General features: G+C 43.6%; 1 protein-coding gene across 34 annotated transcripts in view; it reads left to right on the forward strand.

Annotated features, from left to right (window-relative positions):
• The window catches only part of LOC115386025 (receptor-type tyrosine-protein phosphatase delta), a 355,926-nt gene that overhangs the window by 137,191 nt on the left and 197,141 nt on the right, over positions 1 to 21,594 (forward strand). For all 34 annotated transcript variants that reach the window (XM_030088168.1, XM_030088177.1, XM_030088172.1 and 31 more), the window contains exons 5-7: positions 7,196 to 7,268; positions 10,916 to 11,028; positions 20,984 to 21,027. The gene's annotated coding sequence lies outside the window, so the exon portion shown is untranslated. The remainder of the gene's footprint in view (positions 1 to 7,195; positions 7,269 to 10,915; positions 11,029 to 20,983; positions 21,028 to 21,594) is intronic.

Below are 21,594 nucleotides of genomic sequence, written 5' to 3' on the forward strand. Positions count from 1 at the left end.
TCACATACATATTTACTTTCTCTCTCCATTTCAGTAGAAGCAATGATTCAAAAGGAACGGATGCTCATAAGCACAAGCGGTGTGTGAAATATTCAAATAGTGCCCTATTTACAAAGGCTGGAGAGTTTCTCTCCCAGTGCCGTCACATGTTTGTTATGCGATATAAAAAGAGAGGGAGCGGCAACTCCTGAGACCTCATCCACAGATATTATGCGCCAAGAGGAATCTTTTTATAGCAAGTATAAACACATTAGTGAGCCGCAATAAAAACTCCTCCAAATGTTAACAGTTGTCAAAGTCTGGACAAAAGGATGCGCCGCGTTTTCTGTTGCGAAAGGTGAAGGATGCCTCCGAGTGCGAGTCTGTTTTGGGCGAGGGGAAGGATGTTTGCGGGAGTTCACCAGAGGAGGGTCTGCTGGTGCCAAAGCGAAATCCGGCGCGCTCGCGCACCTTTGCGCGCACAGGGGCACGCCGAGGTCTGCGTGCGCGTTTTCAGCCGGGCTGCCAGACGGCTGCTATCTCCCGGAGTCAGACGGCGGGGAAGCTGGCGAGGAACGCCGATCGTTTGAAGTGCTATTCTCTGCCGGAAGTTCGATCCGCCCGAGGAAATTTGTCATGTTGTTCCACCTTTCTGATTCCCATATGGTGAGGTTGAAGGGAGGAGTATTTGTTCATATTTGCAGCCGAAGTCTCAATACACACACACACGTGCTGCTCCATGTAACCCGGAGATTGTGTTGGCCTTGCTGCAGGATTCTTTTTGTCTCTTCTTAAAATCAATAACCGCCATTCACTCTTTCTTGGTTTGATCAGAAAGATCCCATGTGTGAAACCTCATATGTTGCTCCCAATTTTTTTTTTTTTTCCCCTGCTCTCTCCATCAAACAGTATCTTGTGAAGGCTTACAGTATATCTAGGTGGAATCTCTTGTCATTCCATCAGCACTGAATACCTTTTCCTGCGCTGGTTAATTAAAGTCTCAATCTTGTCTCTATCTCATTATTAACATGACTCCTCGGAGATCCATCAAGTCCCCTGGCCAGTAAGTGAAAATGAGGACGAAAGGGGAAGATGGGAAAGGAGCGAACGCGAGAACCAGGCGCCAATATGGAGAAATGAAGAAGGAGACAGAGCATATTGTGTAGAGACAGAAAACCTCAAGAGTGATTCAGCCATTGTTACTCATCCCCTCCTTTTTGCAAGAGGGCTCATGTCATGAGTATTTTAAGTGCTCTCCATTCCGTTGTTCTCCTTTAATCCTGTTAGATAACTCTTTTCCTCCCTCCTCCTTCTGAGTCTTTCTATTTCTTTTCTCTCCTCCTCCGCTCCCTGCTGCCCACTCAGCAAACGGCGAGTCTTATGCTCCCTGCCACAAGAAAGCCTGTAGTGTGTCTAAACAAGGTGGGAAAGGAAAAAAAAAAAAAAGCAGTGGAGGAAGTCAGAGTAGAAGAGAAAATGGGGAAGCATGTGAAAGAGTGGGGAGATGAGAAAGATGTGGCGGTGCTGGTGGGTGTTGGATGTATCTGCTGGCTGCTGCAGGTTCATTTGTTATGAGGAGGGATGAGTGTGGTCGAGAGCCAAGACAGTGGCGAGTGAGTTGTGAAGAGGAGACTGCACACAATTCTTAGTTAAGATGCACTCAAAACAAAACACACACACACACTCCAAAAACGAAATGGAGTTTGTGTGAATGCGAAATGACACGCAGGTATTTTGAATTTTAAATCTGAGAAGCTGCCAAGCACAGTGTGACTCTGAGATTTGAGGCAATACTCTGCATTTGAACGAAAAAAAAATGGTGCATTTTGCAACCTCTAAACATCACAGCCTCATTCCATTTCCAGCTTTTTAAGTAGTCCAATGCTAAAAGGCCAAATCGCACTGGATTCACAGCCGAATCCAAACAATATGTGATGCAATGTTTCAAACCTGCCTTGTAACACGACGCAAAACCCGCAACAATCCATCAACTACACTCAAGCCAATTGTACTTCTTAGGCAATACATTTCCCACAAGCCTCCTCCCGCAGAAACTCCCGTTCCCAAGCCGTCCCATCGTTTACACAAGGACAATTACAAATGAGAGCGTTGCAGAGGACTGGCACTGTAGTTCCTTTGCCAGGATGAGCGAGACACTTTGCACAGGTGAGATGGAGCAGCCACATTCCTGCAGCTCCTTCCATGGGAAGAAGAAAAAAAAAATGGGTCACGAGAGCAGAGAAAGAATTTGCTAGACCAATAGCACAGACTAGTGGTGAAGGCCATGCACAGCCTGGAAGCAGTCCTGGCTAAATATTTGGTCTGTCTGTGTCTCAAGTCAAATCCAGCAAGCCTGATTCCACCAGTCACTGGAGGCATATAATTCCTGCAGAAGCGTGGTCATTTTATTTAAGCAGCGCCTTCACCACCACTTACTCACAAGCCTAACCTTCTCCTTTGCAACCTGACCACCTCATTTACTTACAGATTCCACTCTTCCCCTCCCTGCCAAAGAAATTAATTCAACACAAAGAGGAGTAAGGAGGGGTAGGCACTTGTGCCGAGAAGAATTTGCATGACCCAAAAATGCCCTGCCTCTTCTCTGACTCCATAAATCAAAGGGATAGAGAGAATCCCCCGACGCCTCTATTCTTTGTCCTCAAAGGTGATAAATTGATCCCTGGTCGGCTAATAAGCAGAGGCACAGGGCGGCCCAAACTTCCCAAAGATTTATGCGGCGACAAGTGGATTTATAGTGGAGGAAATGCGCGCGATCTGGAGAGTAAAATCTATTTACTACATTCTCCCTCTGTGTACTCGTGAGATTTGAAATGGGAACTCCTTAGGGAAACCCAGAAGTGCGAGCATCAAAGGAGTAATGCATCAGGACAATGGAAATAGAATATCTGTCACGGAAGCAATGAATGTGATGGAATTACCTGCTTTTGATTGATGAACATGTGCTTCCAATTACCCAGGATCTCAATCCACGTGAATCTGCCCACTGCCCTTGGACGGGGGCAGAACTCAACACTGTTTTGAGCAGATTCCTTTCCCTGACTTTGCCCCCCCACCCCCCCCTTTCATTAAATCCGATCTAAAAACAGAAGCGGCTGCTGGAAATCGATGTGACGGACACTTCTTAGGTTTGTCAGCAGTATCGCCAAATGAAGGGAGGGAAGGATGCAGAAGGCAATCTAACGGCTTGCAGCCTTTGCCAGACATAAGAGAAACCTTTTAAAGCAACTCAACCAGTCATCCTAATGACGTGAGGTGATACAGTGACAGGAAAAGCGGTCTTTTAAGAAGATGATCAATGCTATCATCTTCGCCAAAGCTGACTGGAAAAAGGGACAGAATATTGTGGCATAGAGTTTCCTGGGAGTGCCAGAGCCAGACGGAGCTCCCCTTCCTCTACTTTTCTTCATCTAATTCTCCCACTTTAGCCTTAATGGTTTCTTTTCTCCCTTCTTTGCTTTTACCTTTTTCATTCTCAGATTTATTATCTTGTCTGATGTCTCACCCCATGGCCTCTTTGTTTCTTCACCCCTCATCATCATCATCATCTCTCCCCTTTTTTTTTTTTCCCTGTCATACCTCCTCGCACACACGATCTCACTCACTCCCCGCTCTGCGCTGACAGCATGCTCACCCTGTTGTGTTGATGAGATATTTGAACGATTAACATTATGCATGCTGAGCAGATTATGATAGCCTTTGGGGAGGAGCAGATTCAGCATGATGGAAAGTTTTCAGTGTGAAAGGGGGAAATTCTGCCGATAACGGGGTTTTGACTACAGACAGAGGTGGTGCACAAGGATGTCTTGTACTCACCGAGTCCTCGCCACCACAGCAAAGGAGCTCTCCGCAGTGTTATTTCTGAAAGAAAAGAAGAACAAGGAGGACTTTGGTTTGCATCGAAATTGCACTAGCCTGCAGAGAGAAGAGCACAAACATTCAGTTGTTTAGAAATGGATAAGCGGTTGCAATAATGAGGAAAGGCTGCCAGTAGCTTGTTTTAGCAATAAAACACCAACACATGTTGTTTTTTTTTGTTTTTTTTCCAAGGGAAATATGCAAAGTTTTTGCTTCTTAGGTGAATTTTAAAGTGTTTACTTTTTAGTTTGGATTTGAACATTTCTCACTGAGACAGCACACAGAGCAAAAGCGATGCCCCATCAACAGCCGCATGACAAGTGCGAACCCATGCAAATGTGTCTAAAATATCAAACCTGCCTTCAACATTTTTTTTTTCTCTTCTTCTTTTGGAGAGGATGCACGACATCAATTCTAGCTAGACATATGAGGCGCCATATAACTAATTCTACAAGTGACAGTGATGCTACCCTGTGCCACAGAGGCAAGGGTGGGTACAGAGAGAGAGAGAGGTGGAAGCGGGAAGCAGATCACTTCCCCAAATGCTCATTTTTAGCTGGCTTGTTTAGGCGCAGCGCGCCCGAGCTGACGAGCTGAGCACAGAGTTTTTGACACAATGGTGTCAAACCCGGGACTGTGATGTTCAGCTCACACAAGTGCGTGGCATCACACCTGCTGGCTACACGCACACAAAAAAACAAAAAAACAGACACAACCAGACTGTTATCAAGTCTCCACTGCAATTAGTGTGTTTGGGAGTGCTGCGAATCCTAATGACTCATTTGCAGCACATTGTTCCATTAAGGAGGCTTTCAGGGACGTGGCATATGGAATCCGCTGGAAATGTTCAAACAGTTTGGGAATGACAGAGTGGCTAAGTTATCAGCTTTAGAAATGCTAACAGTATGATATGAGAGTGTCTGTCTCTGTCAGGAGTTTCGCCTCTTCGCTGCTGTTCAGAATGAATTTTTTAACAGATAGGGGGCTCTCTGTTTTTCTGTCTCATACTGGGTCAGGGCCGTGTCAAGTCTTTCCTTTTTAATCTCTCACTGTTTCATGACAGCGGTCACGGAGCTAACTGATTCAATAAGGCCAATGCTTTGATATCTCTCGTCAACTCTGCATCCGAGTTATCGGAGTTGAGTTGCTGATCACGGAGAAAATTAGTCAAACATGAGCAGCACTGAATGCAAAATAATGTAAGTTAAAGATAAATATATATGTAAATATATGTAAAAAGATAAACTAACATTTGTTTAACCCTGTCAATACGTCACAAGTACTGTGAATAAAGGTTCATTTAGTGCCACTTGCAGTCGTGTTTTGTTTATCAGCACCAGGCTGTATTTATATTGTTTTTTCTCATACATTGGTCAGGTATCAAACACTGAGCCGCCCTCCATCTTTCACCTCCCCCTCTGTACTGTTGGTATATTCAGCATGACTCCATAATTCCTCTGCCTTGTCGACAGCAAATGTGTCGTGAATTGCTCGCCATTTATGAGCGCGTGAGCTCCTCCTTACATTCAATCATAGCAATAAAAGTATAAACAAATAAGATGTAGATTTCCTTTCCCCTATTGCTCCCACTTGACTGGCGTTTCCGAAAGTCGTGTATGGATAAGTAATGTCTTCACCTCCATCTCGACATTCTGCTGGTTTTATGAGCAGAGCTACTGTCTCTGTTGGTTACCGTTGAGGGGAAGTTCATAAATAGGCGATTTATGGCTGAGGAGCGGCCAGGAATGCTGATGCTACTGTCAGAGAGGGAAGAGACAGTCTGCTTTCACTCGCGCTGAATGGAAACTGTAAAGCCTACGACGGAGTGTCCTCATTCATGCGCTTTACAGTTCGTGCTCACACAGAGACGAAGTTAAAGAATTATACAGACTGGCATTGTAAGACAGGTGGGAGATACATTCGCGCCGAGTGACAATAAAACCAGATTACACACTTGCAGCATCTTGCATCACATTTCAAGTCTAATTCGAGGCCTTAGTGCACGGAACACGCTGCCGGTGCTTAAATTAATCGCCATAGTAAGAAATAAGAACACTTCATTTGCTCTCAGTGCTCCGGCGGTGTCTGCACTTTTCCAGAAGATCGTTCGATGCAAACACATGACACACAGTTTTACAATGTGATGCGCATAACAAGGTTCATTAACACAACACCAGTTTCTGTGACGCTACATCGATTACCGCACCACCTACTTTTCTCACATCTGTTATCTGGACTTCTAAACCACCATTGTTAAGTTATGGGCATTTTAATTGCTGTAGACAGGGGTCCATTAGCATAGCTTCTTTGGTGGCCATGGCCATGTTTCTCTAAATCATTAAGCTAATTATACAAGCTAATTAATCAGTATGCTTGGAATGGGCTGCATGAGCAGACGCTGCTCTTTGTTGGCTTGCATAATGAAAGGAGTCCATTTTTAGATGAAGAAAATGAAGAAGGGGAGGGAGGAAGAAACTTTGATCTCAAAAGTAAACATATGATTTTTGCATATCAAGTGCTTCAGCAAAGTAGGGGGAAAAAGAGTGAAGTAGGATTACAGATGCAACGAGTCAAGCTCGATTCACATTTGCGGGGCTTTGAAGCTGCAGCGAGTTGCATGGGGGCCAGATGATAGGAGCCCTTGTGCCGAGCTGCGGTGTCCAACTTCCAATTATCACTGTCATTTCCATGGGAAACAAACACAGGGGGGGATCTGTCAGTCGCAGGGACCACCGGAACGAGGATTTAGTGGATGTGCCGCGTTACCGATACGAACTTTTAAAAATTTCAAGAATGAAGAAGATTCGTGAAAATTATTCATAGATTCTTGCTTTGTTCTTGTAAAACGCAAACAAAGCTGTTCATAAAATCAGCCCGGTGGGGTGCAGGTCTGTGTATGTGTGTGTGTATTGGCTGGAGCATTCAAGCTTTCTCCCGCACAACAAGGGGCGAATGAGGAAGTCACTGTCAGAAATTATTAGCTACAAGCAGACATCTCCAAACATCCTGCTATCCTGTCTCCAGTATAAGGTGGAGACACTGTCAGCATTCATGCAGGAGGCTATTTATAGCCTCTCTCATTATGCACAATGGAAATTCACTTCCTGAAAATGAAGCATGTTTCCAAAGCTAATAGGACGGTGCTGATAACAGAGCAATGCAAAGGGGCTGAGAGTGTTTGTTAGTTCCTGCTCGTCTCCAGTCATCCCAGCGTGCGACTGCGAGCGGACGCTCAGCATTGATCTCCACGGCCGTGCTTCCAGCGTTTGCTGGTGAATGGACAATGATAACATGTACTAAAGCATGCCACATCCTGACCTCTTTATCTCTTTACCTGCAGGGGAATTCTGAGGAGTTCTGTTCTTTCATCACTCGGGTCCGAGGCAGCAATCGCAGCTGATTATTCCAAACGGGTAAGATGCATATTTTAAAATCCAAGAAAAAAATAAATAAATAAAACATTGTGAAACACTTTATCGATGGCAGTCACCTGTGGCCAGATTCCTCTTTTCATTTATCTCACTGCTCAATATTCAATGCACCAAATGAAATCAGCATTATGTCAGCCCACAGAAATCAAATCGAGGGTCAAACAACGAACATTGTTAGTATAGATTTAGCTATCGAAAGAATACATGTCTGGACATGATCTATTGTTCAGTCACAGTAAAGGGATTTCTTGACTGTCTTGACCTTTATAATTCGATGTGAAACAATACTTCTGCCTGACAAACTTGTTAGGTTTGATTTCTTTTTCGAAAACGGACTGAATGATGCACAAATTGTTAGAAAAATAGGTTTTTTTCACCAGATCTGTAGAATGCCGTAACCACATTTCAAAACACCGAAACAGGTTAATCACTGACATTTACAGATGACCTCCGCTGAGCCTCTGGTTTTGGCCACAGTTACTCACGCGCTCCTTTAATTGCACGACTGATGTTGTCTTTGCTGTGTGCAGCATATTGACAAACATAAAGCATGCTAATGGTGCCCTCTGGAGTCCAGGGATCTCTACTGCTGCTGCTGCTGCTGCTGCTGCTTGAAGGAGAAGCCTGTTCTCACACTCTCGGATTGTGCAGGGTAGACGATGCACCCACTCAGGCTTCTCACGGCGTTTCGATACGGGACTGACAGGTGCTTTGAGCACATTGTGGCAGTATGGGCACTCATATAAATACGCAGGGATTGCAATGTGAAGACTCATGAGAAAAATCAGCAATAAGCTTGAAGGTGACTCAAATATAAACACGGTGAATCTTCTATATACTCATTTTAATGACTTAATGGATCACATTACATTACAACGTTCTTGCATAAAAAGCATTATGACAAAATGCCCAGTTTAGGTTTAAAGTCCGACAGAGTTCCCCTCCATCACAGTGGCATTGGTCAGATCAATGAGCAGTCTGTGGTTCCCCCCCCACCCGCAGGACCACTGGGTGCAGCTGTAATTGGAGTGTTTGTGTTGCTGCGAGTTACTGTTCCCCGGGCCAAAGGCCGGCGCACACCAGAACGTTCTCCGTGCACGGCCGCGGGATTTCCAATGAACCTATCAAATCCACTCCGAAAGGAAGTGTGTGTGGAGAACAAATTATGGCGGTGCTGTTTCTGACACCCCCCCCCCACCCCCCACCCCCCCCCACCCCCCCCCCCCCCCCCACCCCCCCCCACCCCCACTGTATGGAGACACGGCCCGCAGTTGGGTTTCTCATTCTCACTGGCAGCCTTAAATATACTCCCGTGTTTTAACTAAGCAAGTGCAGACGCCAGGAGGAGATGGCGCCTTTCACTCAGAGCATTTCACACACGCCATATGATGCCTCGTGGCAATTACTGTTAACATTTGTGAAAATTCGTCGGAGGCACAGGTGGCAAAGTGACTCAAATTAAAGATGACAGCGACAAATGTAGCTCCGGTGGAGAGGCAAGACAAAAGCAGTTAAGCACAGATAAGTGAGTTAGGCCAACTTCGCGCCTGAAGTATTGTAAATGACAGCAGCAAAATTGTCGCGATGGCAGAGTCTGTTGGCGGCCATTCCGCTGTCCTGTTCAAGAACCATTAAGGCATTAAATTTAAATGTAATTTGCTGGTTCTTCTCCGAGAGAAAGCCTTAAAGACGCTTGTTAGATGATGTCGTAATGCGTTCTACCAGGAACGGCGAGGCCGGGCGGGGCGGGCGAATAGGTGCCGTGCACCTGTCAGATGGAGTTGTGTTTATATAAAGCAGAATTCACAGCAGTCGCAGATGACCTGCTTTAGAATAGCAATGAGTCTGGCAGCCCCACCCCACAGAAACTTTCCAAAGTCTGTTCTCTAAAACTGCTTTAAAATAAATGATGTGACTGGTTAACACTGAAAAATTAGATCTATTTACAGGGAGAAAATTAGATAAAATGACACAATCTATGACCCCAGTGCTGAAAGGTTGCACCAATGCCAAGATAAAGGTATGTTATATGAAGCAAAAGGCTAAATTTCCATTAATTTCCCTCCTCTGCTCACTGCTGAATGCACAAACGCGAGCAGGTATGAGTTCACTTTGGGCTGGACACGGGTTAAATGTCATGTTCAAGGATATTTCACCAGGTGAGGCCAACCGCATGGTTAAAAATAGACCCTCAGCGGCAAACTGCGGTTTGACATAGCGGACTACTGGTCCATCCTGCTACCTCAAAAGGTCAGGTATACCTAATATAATTGTGTTTTCACACTTCTTCAATTTGATATATTCCTTCATGGGCCAGCATTGTGTGTGTATCTGAGCGTGAGTTGTGCGGCCGGCCCCGCCCGCCATGATTTATTATACCGCTCGGAGGGATTTGTGCTTTCATGAGGTCACATGGGCAACATGTTAGTTAGGCAGAGCACGCCACTCTCCCTGGCTGTGCCGGCGATCAGGAGGCATGCCAAAAAGAATAGCAACAGAGTCCAGCTTCTAGCACGTACTCAGGCACGCAACAAGGCATACATTTATTTGCATGCACATACACATAAACACACACGCACACACAGGAAATCAAACACTGTAATCCAGCTTAATACAGCTTTATCACCTGCACAGGAAGCAGACGCTATGCAAATGCACATTAGTCATTCCAAAGACACGTCAGATTTAGGCCTGTCTGCAAAATGTCTTTGGGGAGGTTAACTCTATGCAAATATCGCCTCATGAGAGGAAAAGGCGAGCGGTATTTCATTAATAACACTCAGGGGAAGCCACCAAGATGCAAAGTGAAGGCTGGGAGCCGAGGGAAGACCTGATCACTCCACAGCCTGCAGGCCACATGCAACCCCTTTGACCCGCCGATGAACTCTGTTTTTTGAAGGTGGGAGTTGGCGCTCGTGGATGTACCTTCACCGATATTCACTGTGTTGAAAGATTGCAGCTCCCATTACCAGACAAAAAAAAAAACAAAAAAAACATGCAAATAAATAGAAAAGTGCTTTTAAATAATAGGCACAGCACTGAAGATAATTTATGGCTCGGCCGATCACAGTTGTCCTAGTTTTTCATGTGGCAAATCGAAAAAAAAAAAAAAAAAAAAAGGGAAAAAAAAGTGCCCACTACTGCCCTGGGGTGATCATTTCAGCCCAAATATTTCAGAACATTAATATAGTTTAAAGTTTGATTTGCAAACATGAATTGTTAATGCAACAAGATGTGAAATGGATTCTTAAAAGACACTATGCATTACAATAAAGTGATGAAAGAAAGAAAGAAAGAAAGAAAGGAAAAAAAAAACCTCCAACTGAACATATTAAAGCTGACATTTTTTTTCCCTGCTTCTCCTATAATTCCCCTTTTGGCTGCTGTCTGCCACACAAAATAAATGACTGCACTGTCGAAAATCGCTCGTGCTAATATTAGAAGTACATCCACTGAGTTCTTTTTTTTTTTTTTTTGCTTTCAAATAATGGACTCTGTGTCAAGCGAGCAGTGTGTCGAGCATCCTGGATTTCTGTTGTCATTGATGCACCAACAAGTGATTGTGTGAAAGAAAGAATGCACTGAGCCTGATCCTTCTGATCCTCGTCCTTTTTTTGCCGTCCACCCAGGTGGGGGCAAACGGGGGGCATTGGCTTCACTGGTGTGTCGGCGAGGTGAACCTGCGGCGTTAAGCAGCATGTTGGCACCTGCATGAACCCAACACCGGAGCCTCAGTTCTTTGGTGAGTTGCACAAATACTCTTTTAAATGTCTTGTTGAAGCCACTGTGCAAATTCAATTCATCCCCCCTTCAGCTCAACCTCTCTGCCTCTGAACTCACTTTTAGTTTATCTTGGTGTAAAGAAAAAGAGTCTTGCTTATTAAACAGGTGGCAGGATTTCTTTTCACTTCTTTATCAAGCTTTTCACACATAAAGCAAAAATGGGTCTTTTTTTAAAAAAAAAAAAAAAAAAGCAGGACTTTGTCTTTGAATTCAGTTGTCTTTTTCAAATGTCATGAAAGCTTCATTGTTTAGATGCAGTGCAATAAAGAGTAATAAAGATGACTGCAGCAAGCTTTTCCTCTTCTTTAATTTGCTGTTTATTTTCATAATCTCAAACAAGTTGCTTTAGTTTAGAATAAAAATGTTGAATTGATCACATAAATCAGAATCAATCATTTCAGAAACGTCTTTGAAAAAATTACCAGTTCTCTTCAGAAATGAGTTTTATCTACTGATTTTAAATCCTCTTTGTGGGTAGTGTAATGCTGACTTTTCACTTCATGGATTTAGAATAAGTTGACAGAAAAAGGTGAGAAGGTGGAGTCAAGGATTAGATTAATAGTTAATAAATTAAAGAATGTTGAAAGAGAATATATATATATATATATATATATATATATATATATATATAATTGCTATTGATCTATAAAGTGTAAATACATATCACATTTAGTTTGACCTGAGATACATCTATATAACTGCAAAGTACAAAGATTAAAGATTCAAGATTAAAGCCTCCTTTCAACCCGAGGCGAGCGCAGGTCACTCTGTGTTTAAACGTAATTTCATTTCAAGGCTGATTATATCGACAAGTTTATGTTATCTGCCGAGACGGTCGAAGGCTGCAGGTAAAGAGGACGGTATGCTGCGGGAAAAACAGAAACACACGTTTCAGAAAAATCGGCTTAAACGCACACAAAAAACCCCCCTAAAAACTATAATTTTCCCATTTTATGGCAATCTATCCCAGTTAATAAAGGAAATAAACAACTTTAAAGGTGCCTTAAGGAGTTTGCACGTTTTATGCGAAACAGCGCCCCCTGCAGGCCTTTGGCGTAATGCAGCTTAGTGAAAAACTCGTCCCTGTGGCTCGTGTGCACGGAAGAGGGGAACTCCGTCTTCGCTCGTTTAGAAGCGCTCAAGTAAGATTTAAGTTTCTTTTACCTGGTGGAGTCTGTGTGGAGCTGTGGCAGTGCTAGAAGCCAGTCTTTTCTTACTTTCTGGAAGATCCTGCTCAGTTGTTGCTCACTAAGCATCTGGCGGAGTAATGGCTGATAAATCGAAACCTAACCAGCCGGAGCGAGCATTACGTCATTCCTTTCAAATTCTCCCCAAAAAAACGCTGGTGCCGGACCAGCACTGCAACTTTCAAGTGACAATTTAGTGCTGTTAGAGGTACTTGTAATGAATATGTCAGGGCACATTGTACACATCATTAAAAATGTGTAACATATTTGTGGTGGAAAATAAGTATTTTTAAGGTTGTAAAACTCCTTAATGCACCTTTAAAGGGTAAGGATGCAAGAAACAAAGATGACAAAAAAAAAAACATTTCTTTCACTACTTGTGGTGTTATTGAAAGATCAGGGACAGGCTGGCATTTTTAGACAAACTATTGGACATTGATGCACCGAACTTTATCACATTTAAAAACTCGAAATTGGGTTTTTTTGTGCCTGATAATTACGTAACTTAATGTGTTTGTGGCTCTGCTGCAGACTGAATTTGCACTTCCTCCTGAAAGGTTTTCATCTCTTTGAGGAAACTACCATTAAGAAGTGGCAATTTTTTTCTTTTTTTTTTCTCCCTTCTTGCGTTCATTAAGCCTCCTCCGCCTTCACAAATGTTTTTTAAACCCTAGTTTGAAGTATTTACATTTTATGTGAAGCCTCCCTGAGGGAAATAAATTAGTAATGGACTGACACAAACAAAGATGATTAGAATAAAAGGAAGCGAAAACAAAGATGTAGAAAAGAGTCATTAGGAACGAAAAAAACTAGATGAACACCAAGAGTGACTTGGAGGAGGCGTTTTATGACTGGAATAAGGAAGAAAACAGTGGTTTAAATCCGACCCAGGTTCAAATGGCAGTGAAAAAAAAAAAAAAATCTAAATACAGAAAGGTCTCCAGCCTCGACTCAAAACCAGGGATCCCCTCACGGTGCTAACCGCTAAGCACCCCACTAGTGCCAGATTAATACAGCAGATAGTTGGAATAGCAGCTGGCTTTTAAAGACGCTGGCATAAAAACTTTAGAAAGTCAAAAAAAAAAAAAAAAAAAACTTTTGAAAGAGCCATTGGCGCTGAAGCCACGAACATCATTCCAAGCAGCCCGAATGTGATCAGGGGGCGAATTTGCGGTATTATTTCCCAGATTTAGCAAAGGTCTGAAATGCTAAAACCTGTTCTGAGAAGAGAAAATCCCTGACCCGAGCCGGTGCGGCGATGTAGCAAAAGGAAATACATCCAGCGGGGTATAAATATTGCACAGTGAGTACATGGAGGGCTTTTTCGGCTGATGAATTATTACGGAGTCCGGTGGCTTTACGCCAGCCTCTGAGTGGATCTCGCTCGGCTTCAGCCGGCAATAAGCTGTCACCAGGGAATTGCGGTTATGGGCACGCCACAAATAACTAGCAGTGATACCAGGAATCCATCACCGCCTGTCCGACATGTTGGGCGCTTCCCCTTGAGCGCGCTCGGCATCAGACGGCTTCGCTGGGAAAAAACAAGTCGAGGGGAAACAAATGCACAGGAGTACAAATTCCCTCTGGAGCCTGACACGGGGAGAAAGTTGTTCAACTCATGTTTATGCTAAAATAGAGTAAGGTTATGCAGGACTGTACGAAAACTTTGGACAGCTGCAATGGAAAAAAAAGGTACAAAGCAAGAATGCCTGTTTTTTATGCTTTCAAGCCAAAGACCAATAGTTTGAAAAGTATCAACTTCAGGGTGAGGACCTCTCAAGTCCGAGTCAGGTCGGGAGAGCTTTCTGTGTAAAGTTTTCATCCCCTGCCAGTCGGCTAACGGATGATTCTTCATCGTCCAGGTCAGAGATGTTGTGGCGGCTTGTCGCTGTGAGGGACTGGCAGCTTATTGAGGCCGAACTCCGCCTTCGCCCAAAGTCCAGTCAGGCTAAATGAGATATACGGAAGATGCATGGATAAATTGAAGTTAAGAAAAATGTTTAGAGAGCTTTAAGCACAGTCTGTGTATGCATCAGGTACATGTTTGCTCAACACGAACTCAAAACAGGCTTAATTTTGGATACAGTCATGCGCATAGTTCTTGATGACAGTGGTTCTTCTGCTTCCTGTAGGTAGATTTAATGTAAGACTGTTCATCTGTCTATAACACCGCCTGATCCGGACAAACTGAGATGATTCTATTTGCTCAACATCAGTAAAACAAGGTTGTGAAACTCGTCTGATTCCTCACGCCTCCCCTCCCTCCCCTTCTCCCCGTCAAATCATTTTTCATTTGCGCCACATAATCAGGTAACTCAGCAGAGCATTAAGTTAATGCTTAATACAACTGACTGTGACAACACAATGAGAACAAAAGACGATCAAAATAAGCATCTAAATGGAGGGGGGGAAAAAAATGGACGTTTACTCGGCGCGCTGCTTTGTCAAAAACCAAAGAAATGTCGGGCAGGTTGGGTCTTTTGGTGATTAGGGGAAAAAAAAAAGAAAAGAGAAAAAAAAAAAAAGCATAATCCCCCCCAGACTGCTGACAGATTTCTTTTGAAAAGTGGCTGTCTGAAAGAGGCAGATATGCAGGGGAAAATGGATCAAATCTGTTGCATGTCAGATAGGAGCTTTCGGTTTCCCAGGGTGAATCTCTGCTAAACCACAAACAGACAGGATTAGAGATTGAAGTACTGGCCGTAGTGGATCAGGGAAATAAAGTTCAAGAAAAAAAGACAATATTAAATGATTAGCGACAGCGGTGTGATAACCTCTAAATTACTGACTTAAATGGAGTCCGTGTTACCGTGCTGGGTGTTCTCACGCTTTGAATTACAGAGGCTGTGTTGTGGATTCGGCTGTAAAGCCTCCCCTAATTTGATGTAATAAAAGAGCTAATTCTTTAACATTACATTACTGTTGTGATTATGAAGAAACAAGCAGAGAAAATTCGTTTTATTTCCGTTGCAAAGGGAGGAATTATTCGGCAGAGGAGCCGAGCCGCTCCGAGTGCGTGCGTGTGTGCGCTTAATGAAATGCGTGGATTTGTCTCAAGGCACTATGGATGAGGTATTTAAGTCTGGTGCATATTTCATGACCGCTAACTGCACGCCGGCTGCTCATTAGTCCTGTGACAGGTAATGGCGCCGCTGCCTTTTCAGACGTATTGTGAGCTCACACTCGCAGATATGAGCGGGAATAAACACTAATGAAAAGAGACTGATGCAGGAGATCGGCTCTGCTTACCGCTGAAAGACATGAGTCATCCTGTTTATTTTTATATATTATAAAGCAAAGATTTGTAGAAGGTGTTTGTATTCATTGCTTCATTTGCAGTGATCAAAAGGAAAAGACCACGAGAAGTGCTAATGCACATTTTCATCAGCATGTTTAGGGAATCCTGCTTCTGAATTTTCAGCTTCTATATAAACAATCCTGCCCTTTAACATGTTTATTAATTAACTTGAGATGTGTTTTTTTATATATATATATATTTATATCCAGTAAAGAGTGCTTTATTGTCAGCCATTATTGAGCGTGATTTAACCACAAGATGGTGCTATGCATCATCATTTGAATGCCGTGACCCCGCTCGAGGACTTCATCTGAGGCGGGAGGAACGTTCACCTGCTTCAGTGCAATGACCAACTTGAATCAACACAGGCTGTTCCCTTAAATTCATAATTTACAAGCAAAGAGTAGGAATATGTCAACATTATTTTCAGTATTTCATGTTTGTAAGCAAATTTGTTGAATAGTTATTTAGATTACAGTGGCTATATACTTCATATGTCCACCTCAGTTTTGCTAATTATGAAAAAAAAAAAAAAAAATCCATTCAGAATTTTGAGATCTTCTTCACACAACCTGAATTTCCTCAAAAAGGAAAAAAAAAAAAGGAAACACCAGCCTGCAAAATGATGCAGTGTGTTAAAGGCCTCCGTTACCTCTGTGCATAATGCTGGCATCATTACAGGAAATCACATTATATTGATGAAGAAAATGCAGGTTGATTATAAAACAGTCCCATATTGAAATTACAGTCGAATCCAGTAGATGGCAGTCTGTCTATAGAGAATGTCTGGGCGGGCACGGTCTCCACGCCCACCGCGGGTCCAGCAGGTGTTCCTGTCCTCATCAGGAGAGGTTCCTCACTCTGCGCAGTATGACGACTCAACGCAAAGTGACAGCGCAAATGAACTTTCATCACCGCTGTAATGAAGTACACAAGCTATCTGGATGTGGGAAATATTATTTAAAAAAAAAAAACACACACATGGATTAATGGCTGCTTGTGAAAGTCACCACTCTCTCTCTCTCTCTCACACACACACACACCTCTGCAGTGTTTCTCCCTCCTTCATTTTCTCCCCTTATATCTCTCACGCTCCATCTCTCACACTCGCACAAAGCCGAATGGCGTCACCACCCACCACTCGCGCTCCCACACACACACACGCACACACACACGCACACACACACACACCTCCTCGCCATCTGTCTGTGCAGCGGCCCGTGTCTCTTGCACTGGGAGCAGTTGGGAGCAGGAGAGTGAAAGAGAAAGTGTCTCCTGGCTCTCTCGTCCCCCCAATATCCCGCTTCCTCTCTGCTCCTGCTGCGCCGCCGTCGATCAAAACGGCCTCGCAGCATCCCGCCGACGGGCTTCCCCTCCTGTTGGAACACCTATGGACCTCACACACACGAGGGCCCGTCGCACGTCTGCGCATTAATGACTGCCTCGCGAATGTTGAAGCTCAACAGGAGGGGAGAAAAAAAACAAACAAACATGCTCGGTTCCTTTATTTATTAGAAGTTTCAATCAGAGTGCATATTTGTGCTCGATTGCGTTCAACAGATATCATCAATTCGAAGAATAATTGGGGAGTTAGTTGACAATATTTTCTTCCGTTTCCGGCCGTTCTTCATCTCCCGGGTAACTTTACAGCGAGCTTTGCAGGCAGCTTAAGTAATTTGAAGAAAAAAATGCATTGCGCCCTCACTTTCTCTCTCTCTCTCTTTCTCTCGCTCACTCGCTCTCAGTCTCCTCCATTTAGACAGCAGGCAAAAAGTGCCTTCATAACGGCACTATATTCAACCGGAGTGATAAGAAATGGCAGCTATCAGCAAGCGGTCTGGAAGCTGCATATAACTGTTATTGTGTGTGTGTGTGTGTGTGTATATAAAAATTGATTTATGTGGCCTATCATTTAGCAGGCGCAATATGTGGATGAATACGGGCTAATATAATACTATGGGATGACTGAGAGGGTTAAGGGAAGGGCCATGCGCCGCCTCAAGGTGAACAAAGTCTGATCAAAGTTCACAAACATACAATTATAGAAAATACGGTGTGTCCTTTCACCCATTTCGTAGTTTTTCATTTACGCTCCTGGATTCATCATTTAATTAAATAATGTGAATGCTGTATAATTAAATATGGTTCAACCTTACTATTTCCTTTTGATGTTAACAGAATTTTCCCTTTACAAACAATATGCTGAGATAAAGAAAAGATATGTAAGATATATAGGACGATCAATCATATCAACTATGAATTAATTACACAGCTGACACTACAAGGAGCTGGAGAGACTGAACCGCTTAATGAACCACATTTGTCTTTAAATTTAGAAACACTGGTTTGTTTATTTCAGTTTGTTTTTTCATAGATTTAAAAAGAAAACATCTGTTTCCTTCATATATAAAAAGAGGTTTACAATAATAAATACATATTAATTAAAAGCAAAACTCTTTTGTGAAACACATTTTGATATTTTCATTTCCCTGAAGCTAATTATGAGTAATTACTCATTGGATTTGTACAATGTTATTTTTTTAATTTGTTTTTTTTTTTAAGCCAAAAAAAAATTATTTTAATTGTAATTTTTGCCTTTAAAAGTGTAGATTTCATACTTTATCGCTTCTCTCAAAATAGTTACTGAGGAGCTATCATTCATTTTGATCGTGGATTACAGGTGGGATTATTTGGGATAGAGTCACCTTTAAAAACACGGGATAAAATTAATCATGCAATCTTAAAGCTGCTAAAAACATGCTAAAAACACCAGAATCAACTCAAATTTAGCATTCCTGTAAGATAATTTGTGCTCTAAATGTTTTCAAACACAGATGATGAGCCCAGTTAAAGGACCTTTCTCCCCCCCCCTTTTTTTTTTGCAGTCTTGTCTAGATAGAGATCTGAAAAGCCTCTTCCCCTGTTTTGAACGTGTCTCTCCTGCCCATTAGATGCAGAGGGGAGAATCGGGCTTGGCGGTATCTAACAGCCTCATGTTTACCCCTTGGCGCAGAGCTGATGCCATGTCCAGACTTGTAAATCAGGCCCATTGAGGTAGCATAATGCCGATGATTATGACAGCCAGTCGCATGGGAGTGATAGAGGGAGTCTGAGTTATGGGCATGGGGAGGACGCCCAGAACTGAAGAGTCTCACAAATGGAGGAGCACTTTCGCCACAACGCTCGTCCCCAGATGGGGGGCTAATGCTGCAGTTGGCGGCTGCGCCACCCAAATGAGTTCCACATTAACTGCTCAAACACCACACAATGGTGAGGTGGGCTTTGGCTTTCTTTTTTTTCTTTGCTGCTGATTTTTACTGTAATACGACTGGATGATGTTTAAAAAACAGAGAAGCTGAATAAAAGAGCCGGTTAATGTATTTTTAAAACGCTTTGTGTTGCAGTGGCACACAATGATCACTTAACTGAATGACTTCAGACCGAGGGGAGCCTGTTTCCATCCACTATATTACCAAAGGATGTACTGTTTGCATTCTGCTTTATTCGTCCGACTCCCCTTTGCGGATGAACGATCATTCATTCGCATTGATCGTCAGCCATGATAATATAATCAGGCGTAAAGCCTGACAAGCCTGGCCGGTCCGATAGATCAGAGCTGCTGACAGCAGAGCTATGCACAGGTCATAAACCCTCACCTTCCCTGTTTGACCCCACATCAATTTGCCTCTTTCCAATATGAATGCAAATACCGGCGCATTTTTGGTGACATGTTTATGGTTATCTCTGTATCTCCCCTCGTTCCGCCTGCTGCTCCTAAATGTGCTGATGTTACCGAGCTAATGGGATCAAAAAAGATAACCTATTGCTCACGAGTGGTCAGCTCCCCCCCTCCCCCCCTCCCTCGCTGAACGGGAGCGCTGGCGCCCACGTGAAGGCATACATATATGGATATACGTATGTGCATACCTACATGTCCTCCACCCCAGTCACTTGTGTATGCATTGAGCTGATAAGTACTGCGGTTCATTTTCCTCATGGCAAAGCACAGTAAAAAACTGGGGAGTAATAATTGCTTTGGGGGTGGGGGCGGGCGGGCGGGCGGGGGGGGGGGGGGGGGGGGCAAGACGAGGATGGCTAAATATGCTTGATTGCCTCCTAAGCTTCGGTGCTGTGTAATGAAATATGGCTGCTGCAGACAGGGGCTCCCGTGCGATAGCTTTCTTGTCACTTTTTCACTTGCCGTTTTTTTTTTTTTCTCCTTCCCTCCTCCTCCTCCTCCCGCACCCTTTCGCTCTCATGTTCTGCCATTTTCATCTTTGCTCGCCCGTCGCCGTTGTTACAGAATGAAGTCCATCAAAGCATTTGTTGCCATTGAACACTTATCTTAGCTATAATGTAATAATTACCAAGGCCAAATCCGGCCTAATTGAGTATTCCTCACTGCATCAAATACGGCAGGCACCCTAATATTCCTCTCTTCTACAATTTAATTTGTGGATTCATTAGCGTGAAGCGGTTGTATGGAGAAAAACCCCGATAAGTGAGAACTCTGCGCCGGGGATGGGGTCAGGTTGTGGGGTCGCGGGACCAGCCTCTCCCGGATGATTAGCGTCGCTCACACCTTGGAGCAATAAAAACTTGGGACTTGTTTGCATCCGCAGCAAACAATAACAAGAAATCAGCCGGCTACATTCACGAGGAAAATTGACTTTGCATGAACACGGATGAGCAAAGCCACTGCAATCACGACATTTATAATCAGCACTGCTCGTGATCCAGAAGACAATGAGTTCAATTAAAGCTCATTCAGAAATTAAGATTATTAATAAATAAAATGTCTACCTCCCCCCCCAACTCATTTTTTTGTCATAACCACCCAAAGCACATTTCCTCCTGTTGGTTAAATAAGTAGCTAATCATTTACACGAACATTAGTCCACAGGCTTGTATGGGCACGGCAGCATCTGCTAATGCATTTAGCAACAAAATAGCCTGAGAGCCTTCCCAGCACATTAAATAGACTTAAAAAGGCGTTTTTTTCCCCTCCCTCTCTCTCTCTCTCTCCTTCTCTCTCCCCCCACTCTTTGCTTCCAGAATAACTCACAAGCCTAATTTGTTGTGCTACTTAAAGGAAAATGTAATTACACTTGTTTTCATAATTCACAAAGTCAATCGATAACTGTGGTTAAGTCATTCTCCACTGCGCGTGCAATCTTCTGTTGCTTCATCTGAAATTTGATTGCAAAACAAGTATTCTGTGTGTCTCTGCTATACATTTTGTGCATAAAAAAAACTAATTATATTACCAACAGTGAGACTTTAGGGGAAAAACAAGCCGTCCAAAAAAACTTCTTTGGTGTTTTTCTTTTTCAGCGAGCGCTCATTGTTTGCTCTAAATGTAAAGAATTTCAAGTTGATGAAGTTGTTAATCCTCATTCCGTCTCTGTCTGTCTTTCTCATTAATGCAGTTCTCTTTCCTGAGACGTCAACCACAGGATGAGGCCTGCGGCAGGTAGGAAGACTGAGAGGAATAGCTGATGAGTCGAGGACAAAAAAAATGTTCTGACCTCTGTTTTGCATCATTTCACATTTGCTTAAATTTCCTGCGACGCGTCCGGGGCTCTCGTGTGCCGTGTTTTTTCTAAACGTTGCCCGATTCATCAGCAGAGAATCTGAGCTGATCGGCCCCACTCCGAATATCCGCTCTTTTGTTTATCAAGACAAATTACCCCCTTTTGAATGGCGGGACAGGCCAGAGGATATGTCAAGTGACATCAAATCAGGCGCTAAAGCTGAACCTCCTCCCATCTGCTGACCTGCGATGGGTGGTGGGGGGGTTGGGGGGGGATGGCAGACTATATCTGGCAACCTAAACCTTTTTAAAAGTGACTGAGAGAGTGAGGCAGACTGACTGGCACTGATGGGACCCGGCCGGGACTGTGCGATGGCGTGCTGCACTGCGCCCGGGCTTCACAAGCCTGATTGATAGAGTGTGATGAGACTGTCACCGAGCAAGGAGAGCAGCCGAGAGATACGCTCGGCGGAGGGAGGGAAGAGGGGCTGACCAGCAGAGAGAGAT

The sequence above is a fragment of the Salarias fasciatus genome, chromosome 3 (assembly GCF_902148845.1).
Source record: "Salarias fasciatus chromosome 3, fSalaFa1.1, whole genome shotgun sequence".
Lineage (NCBI taxonomy): Eukaryota > Metazoa > Chordata > Actinopteri > Blenniiformes > Blenniidae > Salarias > Salarias fasciatus.